The sequence below is a fragment of the Colias eurytheme genome, chromosome 19, assembly GCF_061535395.1.
Source record: "Colias eurytheme isolate Ceu_HAF_F1 chromosome 19, ilColEury1 Martin Lab GWU primary, whole genome shotgun sequence".
Classification (NCBI taxonomy): Eukaryota; Metazoa; Arthropoda; class Insecta; order Lepidoptera; family Pieridae; genus Colias; species Colias eurytheme.
In genome coordinates this window covers 6,125,600-6,138,485 of record NC_142998.1, presented here as the reverse complement: position 1 = coordinate 6,138,485, position 12,886 = coordinate 6,125,600, and the positions used below count along the sequence as shown (strand labels likewise).

Below are 12,886 nucleotides of genomic sequence, written 5' to 3'. Positions count from 1 at the left end.
CTATAACACATACAACCCAAATATTATTATGTTGTATTTCGAAATTTACATCCGTTAATTAATTTAGTAACATTTTTATAAATATTAATGCTAATTTAAATTATCCTTTCCCAAGTTGCCAATTTGTTTTCATCACACTCAAGTGAATCCATCGGCAAACAAACTTTTCCAATAAAAACCATCGAGAATTTTTAATAACTGAACTTGATCGAAAGATGTAAGTTTGTGGAGCTTAAGTAGTTTATTTCTGTTAATAAACTTCCATATTTCTGATGGCTGAGTGCGGTCATTAGCTAATTGAAATTTTAAGTAATAATTTACTTAACTATTTTACAGTTTGTTTCTTTAAGGATTCTACCAACTACAGCTTATCATAACTTCATTTTTTTTATTAACAAGTATGACTCTCTCCACTAGCGTTATACTTAAAATTTAATATCTACAAATGTATCGAGGCGGTAAAGTGACATATGCTACAAGAATGATTGATGCATTTGGGGTAGCAATCGTATCAGAAGTTAAAAATACAATAAGATTCGATTGGAGCCGCACGGCGCACCCCAATTTCATACAATCAATAAACGGAGTGGATCCAATAGTGGATCAGCCATCCCGTTCCTAACTAATAAGATATTAAATAAAGACTTTTAATGAATTAATAGCTTTTAATATATCCAAACGGAATGTCGCGTCACACTGCTTTCTTCCCGCGCAATAGACTGACATCTCCAGCATTAGGGAGGGGACGTGGCCGCGACTAGTGATGTGCGTTCTTGATTTCATCTAACAGCTCGGCCATCCTGCAACCCTTCGGTCCCCGAAGGAAGCTCACCCGGCCGGCCACAGGAACTCACTCATTCCCGCGGACACGACGATTCTTGCTTCTCGAACGGACAGCTTCGGCAGCTCTTCAGCTAAGGCCCTTGAGGCAAGCCATCTCTGCGAGGCCCCTAAGGCAATGCAGGATTCGTTGATATTGCTAAGGCCCCTGAGGCAAGCCATCTCTGCGAGGCCCCTAAGGCAATGCAGGATTTATTGATATTGCCAAGGCCCCTGAGGCAAGCCAACTCTGCGAGGCCCCTGAGGCAACCGCAGGCTTCGGTGATAGTGCTAAGGCCCCTGAGGCAAGCAACCGAGTCGTTGTCAATGCTGAGGCCCTTAAGGCAAGCAAAAGGATATTAGTTAATGCTGAGGCCCCTCACGGCAAACAAGACATTGGCTCACTATGCTAAGGCCCCTAAGGCAAGCGTACAACACGACAATGATGCTTTGGCCCCTCAGGCAACATAAGTTATTTCAGTGTGAACAGGCTCCGAAAACAAGTGTTAACAAATACACTAGGCCCCAGAGGCAAGTATTGTATCAGATACTCGGAGGTAACCACTGCGGACAGTGACAGGCCCCGGAGGCATAATTCTTACATAAAAATCAAATGTATAAGGCCCCATAGGCAAACTACTTTAATTGGCACAATATATGCAACGCAGTAACCAATCAAAACACGAAACTGCTCATTGATAATAATTTAATACACCATTAGGTAGCGCTATCATCAGATGACGACTCACATCGAGCTCGCCATAACTTCAGTTTGTCACGTGCCACTATGTTTTTATAGGCTTTTTTGCCCTTAGCAGCTGACGTGACTTCGTAACGATCGTTAGGCAAAACTGCAGTAACCTTATATGGTCCCGCGTATTTAGGGATCAACTTGCCACTGGACAACCCTGGTCGCATAATTTTTCGCTCAACCATCACTAAGCTACCAACTGCAATTGGTAAACTAGCACGACGACCCTTGTCATACCGCAGTTTCATTCGTGCGGCGTTATCAATAATTTTGCGGGAGGCTTCCTCTCTGTTCGGGGCTATCTCTGATGGCGCATATGACGCTCCCTGTATATCCCCAGCTAAACGGGGTCTCAAACCACATAATAGCTCCAACGGCGATTTGCCAGTCCCTTGGCTCACGGTCGAGTTGATGCCTAGCTGTACTTTAGGCAGGTATTTATCCCACCCTTTTTGTTCCTCGCCCATATGAGCGGTTAGCGAATTAAGAATGGTGCGGTTCAGGCGCTCAACCTGCCCATTCGCACGTGGAGTCGCCACGGCATTCAGAACATGCTTTATTCCAAACTCACTGCAATATTCCTTAAATTCGCGTCCGGTGAATGCCGTGCCTCTGTCGCTCACTACCCTTGTGGGATAACCAAAAACTTGAATTATCCTATTTAGGGCAGTAATAGCTCCTTTTGCATTGGCGCTGGCAACAGCTTCTAGCCACACAAACTTTGTAAATCCATCTATCAGAGCAAAAATATAAGTTTTTCCATTACTTTTGCAAAACGGCCCTAAATGATCGACATGTAGGGTGTCGAAAGGCACAGGAGCTCTTGGAATCGGGTGTAAGAGCCCAGGCTGTTTACCAGTCGGTTTCTTGGCGAACTGACAACCAATGCAGCTTGACACATACCGTTCTACACTTTTCCGCATTTTAGGAAACCAATATTTGGCTTGAATAGCCTCCAGACACTTTTCTACACCTAAATGACCATTGTTGTCGTGATAGGTCTTCATGATATGCCATCTCGCGCTTTTAGGCACAACAGGCTTAGCAGAACCATCCACAATACGGCACAACAATTCGTTTACAATTTTGTAGTCCTTAGATAACCCCTCTTTTTTGTGTTTATTAGCGTCTAACTCCAAGTGTAAATTCGTAATAGTTGACTGAATATCCTCATCAGCATCTTGTAAGGCGTTAATAAAATCCTTCTCTTCGATATGCTTAATTGTAATAGGATTTCGACTGAGCGCGTCCACGTGTACCATAGATGTCCCAGGTCGATGCTCCACGTCAAAATCATATTCTTGCAGATCAAGCCACCAACGCGCTATGCGAGGTGACAAGTCTCTTTTTGACCATGCCAGTCGCAGAGCTGAACAATCTGTCACAACTCGAAATTTGATGCCCGTTACGTACACTTTGAATTTTTGAATGCTAAAGACGACAGCTAACGCCTCAAGTTCGAAACTATGGTAATTTACCTCAGTAGCTGTGGTCTGTCTGCTCGCGTAAGCAACAGCTTTCCAGTCGCCATTTTCTTGTCGCTGTAGTAGCACTCCACCCAGACCCAACTTCGAAGCATCAGTATGGATCTGTGTTTCACGATTCGGATTATAAATTGCAAGGACTGGATCAGAAGTAAGTACCCTCTTTAATGTTTCCATAGCTTCAGTCTGTTCGGTACCCCAGCTCCACTCAGCAGTCTTCTTGGTCAACATTGTAAGTGGTTTCGCAATTGTAGCAAACCCTTTAATAAACTTGCGAAAGTAGCTCGCCAACCCTAAGAATTGACGAAGCTCGTGGACATTACTGGGAGCCCTGAAGTCCGCAACAGCTGTTATTTTGTGAGAAGATGGTCGTATCTCTCCTCCATGGATCTCATGTCCAAGATATTCTACAGTTTTGGTAAGAAATGAGCACTTACTCCGCTTCAATTTGACACCAGCAGCATCAATCAACTCTAAAACTTTCCTGAGATTGTCCAGACAACTAGAGACGTCATTACCCCAAATTATGACGTCATCAATGTATACCTCCGCACACTCATGAATAACAGGAGCAAGTATTTCATTCATGGCCCGCTGAAATACGGCGGGAGCGTTACAAAGCCCAAAACTCATCATCCGGTATTGAAAATGACCATCAGGTGTGACGAAACCCGTGTAAGGTCTCGAGTCTGCTGCTATTTTAATCTGGTGATAGCCATTCGCCAGGTCCAAACAACAGAACATTGTCTTATCAACAAGTCTGTCCAGTAGATCTTGAATAACAGGTAGGGGATATCTTTCTTTTTCGGTAATTTTGTTCAATGCTCGATAGTCAACGCACATGCGATAGCCCCCATCCCTCTTCTTCACTAGCAGTACAGGGCTTGCATAAGGCGAAGTTGATTTCTCCACTATACGAGCTTCAAGTAACTCTGCCACAATATTTCTTACCACTTCTCTCTCATGAAAGGACATCCGGTATGGCTTGTAATTAATTACCTTGTTTTCTGTCAATTTTATGTTCATTTCGATGTTACAGTTCCCTAACTCCATGCCGTTGCCGGCAAAACACCCGCTATAGTGCTTGAGAAGTGAGTTTAAAGCTTCCTGTTCCTCATCAGTCAAGTGATCACCCAATTTAGGTACATTCACTGGTTCTTTGACCATGTTCTTTAATTCAGCTCGAGCTACACATTCTTCACTTTTTAGTTCAATCTGTCCATGTGTCCTATTTATAAGTTTTATAACGACTGATCCATCTTCACTCTCTACTTCCCCACTCAGTATGTCCTTTTCATGCATTGGCAGTCTCTGTTCACTGGGCTTCACATCCATGATACCCCTAGCCAATGGTTCAGTTCTGACTGTTACTTTATTCAAGCCTGGATTTAACACAACATCAACATAAGGGTAGAGGCGCACCTTTTCAATGTCTTCACACAGCTCTGCGAGTTCCAAAGCCATATCCCTTTTGAAGACGCTAAGTTGAGAAGCAGTCTTAACCACCACCACATTTTCCGCTTCAGTAAATGGTTGTCCCACTAAAATATCAAAATCTTGAACTTGATCTGGTACAACATAAAACTTAGTCTTCAACTCAAGTCCATCCACCGTCAACACAGCTGTAGTCAAACCAAGAGGTAGAGTAAGAGCATCGCCATAACCCTTTATAACCATGTCATTATTAGTTGTGCATTCCAATTTTTGTTGCTCACAAAAACTATGCTTCATAGTATTGCAAGAACTACCAAAATCAACAAAAGCTTCAGCAGGGTTCCCATTAATCAGTACAGTTTTAAAATACTTTTTGTCTGAGACATCATTGCATACTGTCTGAACTTTTCGGACCAGTTTGTTTTGAGAACTCGCTCTGGACCGTTTCCTACATTCATCAAGAGTGTGGCCCTTAATATCACAGAAATTGCAATGTTTCTGGATTCGTTTCTTGAAACAGTCAGCTTCAACATGACCAACCCGATCACAAAATGAACATCTTTTGTCAGTTTTATTTTTGTTCTGAATTTGAGTTGTCTTCTTAGTACTCCTATAGCACCTGCTAGCCTTATGGCCAATTTTGCCACATGAAAAACATTTTGTTGTTTTATTTAATTTTTGGTCACTAGGTCTGGAGGTGCTTGGCTGACCATTATCATTGCCCAAATCTGCAGAATTAATGCTAGCTAAGTATTGCAAAAGAGAACCACTATCACGGCACCCGGCTGACTTAGCACCAACTTCCCACAGCTTGTTACCAAGTGTCCCAATGACAGCTTCAGTTATGACTTCATCACTCAGATGGCAAGACATTCCAATACCCAGCTTTGTGTAGAAAAATTCAATTGGGTCCTCATCTGGCAACCTCACCCTATTGACGAGTTCCCTAATCTGAGAAAGTTTATTCTTGGTGAAAGGAAATGCCTTTATTAACTTTTCCTTCCACTCGTCCCAATTAATCTCATATGAAGCTTGTTGTTCATACCACGCTTTAGCGTACCCACTCAATTTTGAGGTGCAATTGCATACTAGGGTACGTTCATCCCACCCATGCATCTTGGCTGTGCTCTCTAAGTTCCGAATCCAATGTTCAATCGATACTGATGTTGTTTGGGGGTTAAATTCTGGTACAAAGTCGTTACGCCCTACATAACGCACAACAGGTCGCATATCCTTATCAAAACTAGTACTCGACTTAGATATGGGCGGTGTCCCACTCCTAGCGGGCATATTCTTCTTTCTTAACTGTCTGACTAATTCTTTCAAATCCTTGATCCTCCTTTCCTTCTTCCTTATCCTACTTTTCAGCTTTTTCCCACCTTCCCCAGAAGAAGAAGATGAAGAACTTGAGCTACTATGAGCCCGTTTCCTATCCTTGGAGCGACCCATATTACTCTTATTTATTTAATTACAATATACTTAAAATTAGGTTTATAACAAATTTTTCTATATCAAGAATCTAATTAGACTTAGGTTTTTATTAAATTGTTCTGATTCACACATATACACCTCTATGTTATTCTATAGTAATTGTCCAATATATATAACGCACACAAGAAATAAAATAGAAATTAAGTTTTTTAAATTATCTTCTATAAATTCAAAATATTAAAATTTATTATTATAATAGTCCACACACTTAGAATGTTTTAATATTCACTAGTTATTGTTTATTTAATGTTCTAGTAATCCAAACAGAATTAAGACAATATGAAAAAAAACAATATGGATGGAGCTCACCAAGGTCTCTTGCACAATATACCACACCAACTTTATATTTCAAACTTGTCACCACGTGTACCGCGAGCAAGGTCACACAATAAGATTTATCATTAAGAAAGCAACAATTGTCCATAAAACACAACAAAAGCCCACACCAAAGTTAGTTTAAGCGTTTAACAGTGAAAAGCATCCATTATTGCAAAATTAAAGTTCAACAAGTAAGTTTTCCGTCACCAATTAGTTAGGTTAGTAAAACTTCAACACACTTTTGTTAACGAATTAATCATGCCAAAAATCACATATATCGTTTATGCTCGTGAGAAACATACCACTTCTGAATCTAATAAGATATTAAATAAAGACTTTTAATGAATTAATAGCTTTTAATATATCCAAACGGAATGTCGCGTCACACTGCTTTCTTCCCGCGCAATAGACTGACATCTCCAGCATTAGGGAGGGGACGTGGCCGCGACTAGTGATGTGCGTTCTTGATTTCATCTAACATAACATACACAGTACCTACACACTCAACACACCATAAGACAGACAAGGCATGTGCAAGGGTGGCCTAATTCGTGTCGAAGCATGTTCACTCACTAGGACATCAATCCAAAACGGAATTCATAAAATATTTCGCAAGCGTCGAAAAAAAATCATTTCTCTTCATTAGCTAAATTAAGGAAAGGCGGCAAAACAAGAGCGTCCTCGAAATTCCGCGACCTAATTTTGTAAGCGAATATTTAAATAAAATACAATATTATTTATTACGAACTCAAATTTCCTCCTTCCCATATTTGGATAAATTGCTTTGAAATCGAAAACTTCCTTAAGCGTAATGTTAAAAAACATTTAATAATATTGCTTAATAATTATGATTGAAAAAGTTAAATGAAAGTAATTTTCTTGAATACCGTCATCCTAATTGAATATTCAAAATAAAAATGTTTATCCATTTACTCATTTCTGATAGCTTCTATAATTTTACATAAAAATACTGCCTTCAATTCAGTAAATTATAATACAAATTTCCTCAAAAACAAGTTTGCCAAACTTTTAGACCTCGCAATGCCGCAACATTTTTCTCGTGTCCCATATTCACCTATTCGGAACGCAATACTATCCCAAAAAGCTATTAATCTACATATCCATTAATAACAAAGTGAGCAATAAAGAATCCTTAGCACCGTGCAAAGTATCCCCGATATCCAATAAAGTTTAAATTGTACGAGAGCACACGAGCCATACAAACATTTATTTTCCAGTGAAACCCAAAACAATATTACCGCTATAAAGAATAGAATGGTATATGAAAGAAACGATGGTTATTCGACGAGTAATGAAAATTCGCCCCCTCAACAATAAAAATTGAAACTCGCGTAGATTTTAAAAACATATTTCTCTAACGTCGTCTGCCGTTCTGGAACATTTCGAGGGAAATGAAATTTATATGGAATATTTTGTCGACTGTGCTTTTGTTCGTTTAAAGTGTAATTGGGCAAAGGAACGTTTTATGTATTTTTGATGGAACTGCTATAACGTAAGGAATTCGCTGAACAAATTATAAAAGGAAAACTAGCTTCCCAGTGTTTGCTTCATAGTTCACGTAATAAATGTATGCGACACATTATTACTCATAACAATACAATGTAAACTAATATGTTTAATTAAAAAACAATGCTAAAGATCGCAAATCGTTATCAATTCTTTAATCAAGCGCAATACAAATTGCATACAATATTAAACAATTATACGACATAAATTCAAGCGGTCGATGCCTTGGTATTTATAAATAGTAAGAGAGTCGTGTCTCATATATCAAACGGAACATAAGAAACGTCATCAAACGACATCGCCAGCCTCATATAGCATTATAAAAGCTGCCTAATATCTTCAGATGTTATCCTTCTTAATGGATCGGCGAAATGCTTAACGACGCATAAGAATTTAGATTTAAAATATTCATCTCCTGTGCTAATTTAGATCGTTTACTATGTCTATAAATAGGGTACAAGATTGTCCAGAATGAATAACAGATTTTAATATAATTTTTATTAAATGGTAATAAAAGTAGATTACTAAGCAGCAAATTAAATTACTTTTTAATATGTTTCTTGGAATGAAAATAATATAAATAATCTGTGTAAGAATATACCTACACAATCGGCAATGTAACAAGTTTTGCCTTCACAATATAAACTTAATAAAATACGTTTAAAATATAAGGTTATCACGAAAATAAAATAACTTTTTGTATTTCATACGTAACAAATGACAAATTATTTTTTGTACCCAGTCCTGTCAAAATTACATTTCATGTTTCGGTCCGATATGTTATTTTATGAAATTGCAATACTTTATCTGAACACACATTTAACTGTAAAAATCACAGGTTACACATATTCAGCGTAGTCTACAGATATATTTTTAATGTTTCTTTTTATGATAGGAGGAAAAGTTGTTTAAAAAATAAAAGAAATAAAGGAATAAAATTTGGCAAATGTTATATATAGCCAGTTTAATTGAATAAAAGAGTATATTATACATTACTAAAATAATACAACTGTTACTTTTACAAACTAAATATAAACGATAATATTATAAATAGTATACTCCGGCTGTATAAATATCTGAACTCTAAAATATCTTCATTTAATTATTTATTAAAATATCTTATCTCTCAGCGGACTAGTCTAGATGCGATTTCTACAGAAGTCCGTATAAATATGCATGCAAATTACTATTATGAACTCATTTCATAGTGTTCCGTCATCGCTGGTGATAAATGGCTAGTAATAGTGTTTTATGACTGGTTATAAAGCACGGCGCCTCTCGCGTAATTATCATAAATCTATAGTTTTCCTCTGACCTATTTTCAAGTTATATCTTTCCTGTAGATTTGTGCACCTTATTGTAGTCCAAACTTATGAAGAGGAGGATGTCTGGATGTAGGTTTTTTACTTTAAAATCCCGTCCCTTCTTTTGTCTCCTATTTTGACGTACTAGGTATACCAAAAAGTCTATGAAATTTCCCGACCATTCTAATAATATCATTGCATATTTCTTCATTCAGTTGTACCGCTGTAACGTAAAAACAATCATGAAACAAACCCTTAATGATTAAACTCCCTAAACTTTGTGAAAAGTAAGAGTGAGGAAATAAACAAAAACAAATATAGAACGTGTAAGAAATCGGAAATTTAAGGCGAAGTTAATTGTATATTTCTCACCTTTCGTGTAACGCGAGCTTAACGTGGTTGTTAAAAGTCTTCATCCGAACTTCCCGTACATCTCAGGTTAATTACTAATAAGTGTTCTGTACTCTGTACTCTCGACACGCTCTAAATGATCAAAGCTTCAAGTTTCTCAGCATATATCATTTACATTAAAATATCCTAGTACCGAGCGTACATTTTATATTAAACTTTAAATGGTACATTACTTTTTAATTAAAACGAAATTATTTCACGGTATAAATTCTCGTGTATTAAACAGAGTATCGTTACGAATAAACAATTTACAGCATCTTTTCAATTCATTTACTATATCTGCGAAATTGAAATGGGCCGAGTCAATATATTCAGTTTTATTAAGTTGAAACTGTGCCAAAATCTCGTTTCCCCCAAGTTGCTGCATTATTTGTTTCGCCATTAAGTCATCTTAATAAAGAAACATGAAGAATCGTTTGTACGAACATAAATTTTTATAAACAATAAAAACAAATTTGGAGACTACAAATACGTTTTTAAAGCCGAGTGTACAAAGTACAATTTTTCCTTTATTTACGTCAAAATATGTAAAATTTATAAGGTTATTAAATTTTATAAGGAATGCACCTCGACCCTTCAAGTTCCTCTGACAAAGCCCTCAATTACGAAACCCGCTTTCCCCACGAGACGCAGTGAGGGTTGTCGAGACGTTTTAAAGCAAGATTGCTCTAACAATTTGTCCTTGTGTAATAAAAAATCTATATTGGTAACCCCTTTACAACGTAAATTGATTACCTACTGTTGAAATGGAAAGTTAGGTACCTACTTGCGTTTTGGCTTGATGAGACTTTTAAACCCGGATTTTTTTTTATAATTGAACAAATTCATTTCATTTAAAATGAATAAAAGTTACACAATACAAAATGCTTTATTTAATTGTATGTTTTTTAGATATAATCATTGAATTATTGAAAGGGACGTAATTTTTCTGTCACTCCAACATATCGCTGAAACCTAGAATACCGTTAAATATAAAATAATAAAACCGGCACACAATACCACAGGTAAATTGAATCAAGAAAGGACCACTCCATATTTCGGTCAAAGGATACACCCACAGATTTGTAGTGGATTCGCCAAAACATGATCAGAGGTCACGTCACAAAGGCAATCAAGCAAGATAGATTTTAGGGTCTGCTGCGAGCTCACGTACCAAACCTTGTCATCTGTCAATTTGATTACAGTACGTGCCTACCTCGCTCTTTGTCTACGAAACTACGAATATGTAATACTGGCAACTGTCATACGAAAACGACAACGTCATCTGAAATTTCGACTTCACCCACTTCACCATATTTAATCCTTAACCAAGTCCTTAACAATATATCGGTACTGACTACAAGATAGCAATGATAAATCGTCAAAGCAGCTTCTCAGTCTTTCGTCTCAGAATACAACTAAAGTAATAAAGTGTCAGTGTTATAAATATTCATGCTATTTTTCAGAGTGACACTGTAACTTTTATTTAAAGGATCTTGTTACAACTTTAAAACAGATGCGAAACTTTCGTGATTATATCACGGTTTAAAGTTTGAATTTTGTTTAATCTTTAGTTACAACAGTTGACTCTTGCTGTGTTTTTATTATGCAATTTTTGTTTAATTGAAATTTTCGAAGTAAACGTTGCAAAAATCTTTCGAAAGATATGTGATAAGTGATAACCTATCTTTACAAACATATTCGAGCACACCTAGTGGAGTTAGTATTTTAGCCAGAAATACCTTTCACGTTTTCATCTCCATCTTTATTTCCGGTCTATTTTAGAAGGAAATAACTCGGCGACATATTTCCGTACTGAAGCCTGCTGACTATTAGACGTCTGGAAATTTCATAACTTTTCTAGTCGATATTCTATAATTAAGTTCTGAAAGTTTCCTTAATTCCCGAACATTCAGAACATTTTCCCATTCCACTTCTTTAATTAAACGTCCAGCGTGAATGTTAATTGCGTTTTTAATTCACTGAAATTATTTGAGGAACCATTGCGTAATGGAGGAAAAGCTAAATGGAACCAATTTGCGAAAGAAAACTCGACTTATTGATGTTTAATGCGACTTTTAATGTATAAAGGTCGTTAATTTTTCATTAACACATTTGTTATAATTTCCTTTGATATTACTCTTGTTGACTGTTGTTTTAAAATAACATAAATTTTACTTCCGCGGTTCTAAATTTGTTTATAAAGTAAACATTTATCTTATCCCAACGGTACTTCCCAACCATAATGCCCGTAACTTATTCGCAGGGGTGTACCACGGCCCTTAAACTCATTAAGTGGGGACCATGGAAGAGAAGCTATCGCAAACGAAACCAAAAATATATTTCTAACTTATGCTCGTGCTCGCATTTATCCATAGAGCTTTTTATTTAAGTTACTATAATCTATTAAAAAATACTTAGTCCATCCTTAGTCCATCCAGTACTTACCATCATTATCAACTTGTACCTAACATTCGAAGAGTGGTAAAATTCAACTTATACAATTGTGCCATTCAACTATAGTTTGCTGAAAAATACTGTTAGACAAGCTATTGTACACCTTTTCCGGAGTTAACATACATTATAATACCTAATGCACAGAAATATTTTCGTGTCCATTATATTCGAATGTCGCGCAAACATCGTCTGCGGTCGTACCCGGCCCTCGGAAACTTCTTTAATTACTCCCTTCTACTTCGCAGCATCGTAAATCACAATTTAGTGAATCCGCACCGTTTCTCGGGAAGACGACGGTGTGAAAGGGAGTTTTATCAACTAATTAAGACTAAGAACTTGAATCCGATACGTCTCGAACTTGGCAGCTCGACGCTCGTTTCATTTAATTTTCTTTGTGTTTCATAATTGCAAGAACTTCAGCAAATATCTTACTAGACTTACAAAGTCAGCGATTGTACAATTTTATAACAATTGATCTTTATTCTTTGAAATTCTCGAGGGCTTATGATCTTATTATTGGTTACGTTTTATGTTGGGTTATTAATTTTAAATGCCCTTGAATGTTCGCTTAAAAGCTCGAATCTAAAATGAACTTATTATTATTTATTATAGTCTCATGTTTTATACAAAAATCTATAAAAGCGAAGCGAAGCGAAGTCAAAAAAATTAGAAGAGGTAAGACAAATACACCTTTGCGAATAGATCTCATCGCAAAATATCAAATGACAGATTTATATGATAAATGCGACACTTCTGAAAAAGCAAAATACCACAGCCATGAAACTAAAGAGGCAGTTGATAAAATTAAAAAAATGCAACGGCGACCGTAGCGCTAATGACCCTCAAGCGATGAAAGGTCCTCACGGGAATAACCGAGGTAAAGCGCTTTTGCTAAGAGCGGCAAGAATGCT

At 37.1% G+C, this 12,886-nt stretch overlaps 1 protein-coding gene across 2 annotated transcripts in view; it reads right to left on the bottom strand.

The window, feature by feature from the left end:
- Nucleotides 1–12,886, bottom strand: part of Fur1 (Furin-like protease 1) — a 166,293-nt gene that overhangs the window by 78,995 nt on the left and 74,412 nt on the right. The gene's annotated exons all lie outside the window — the stretch shown is intronic.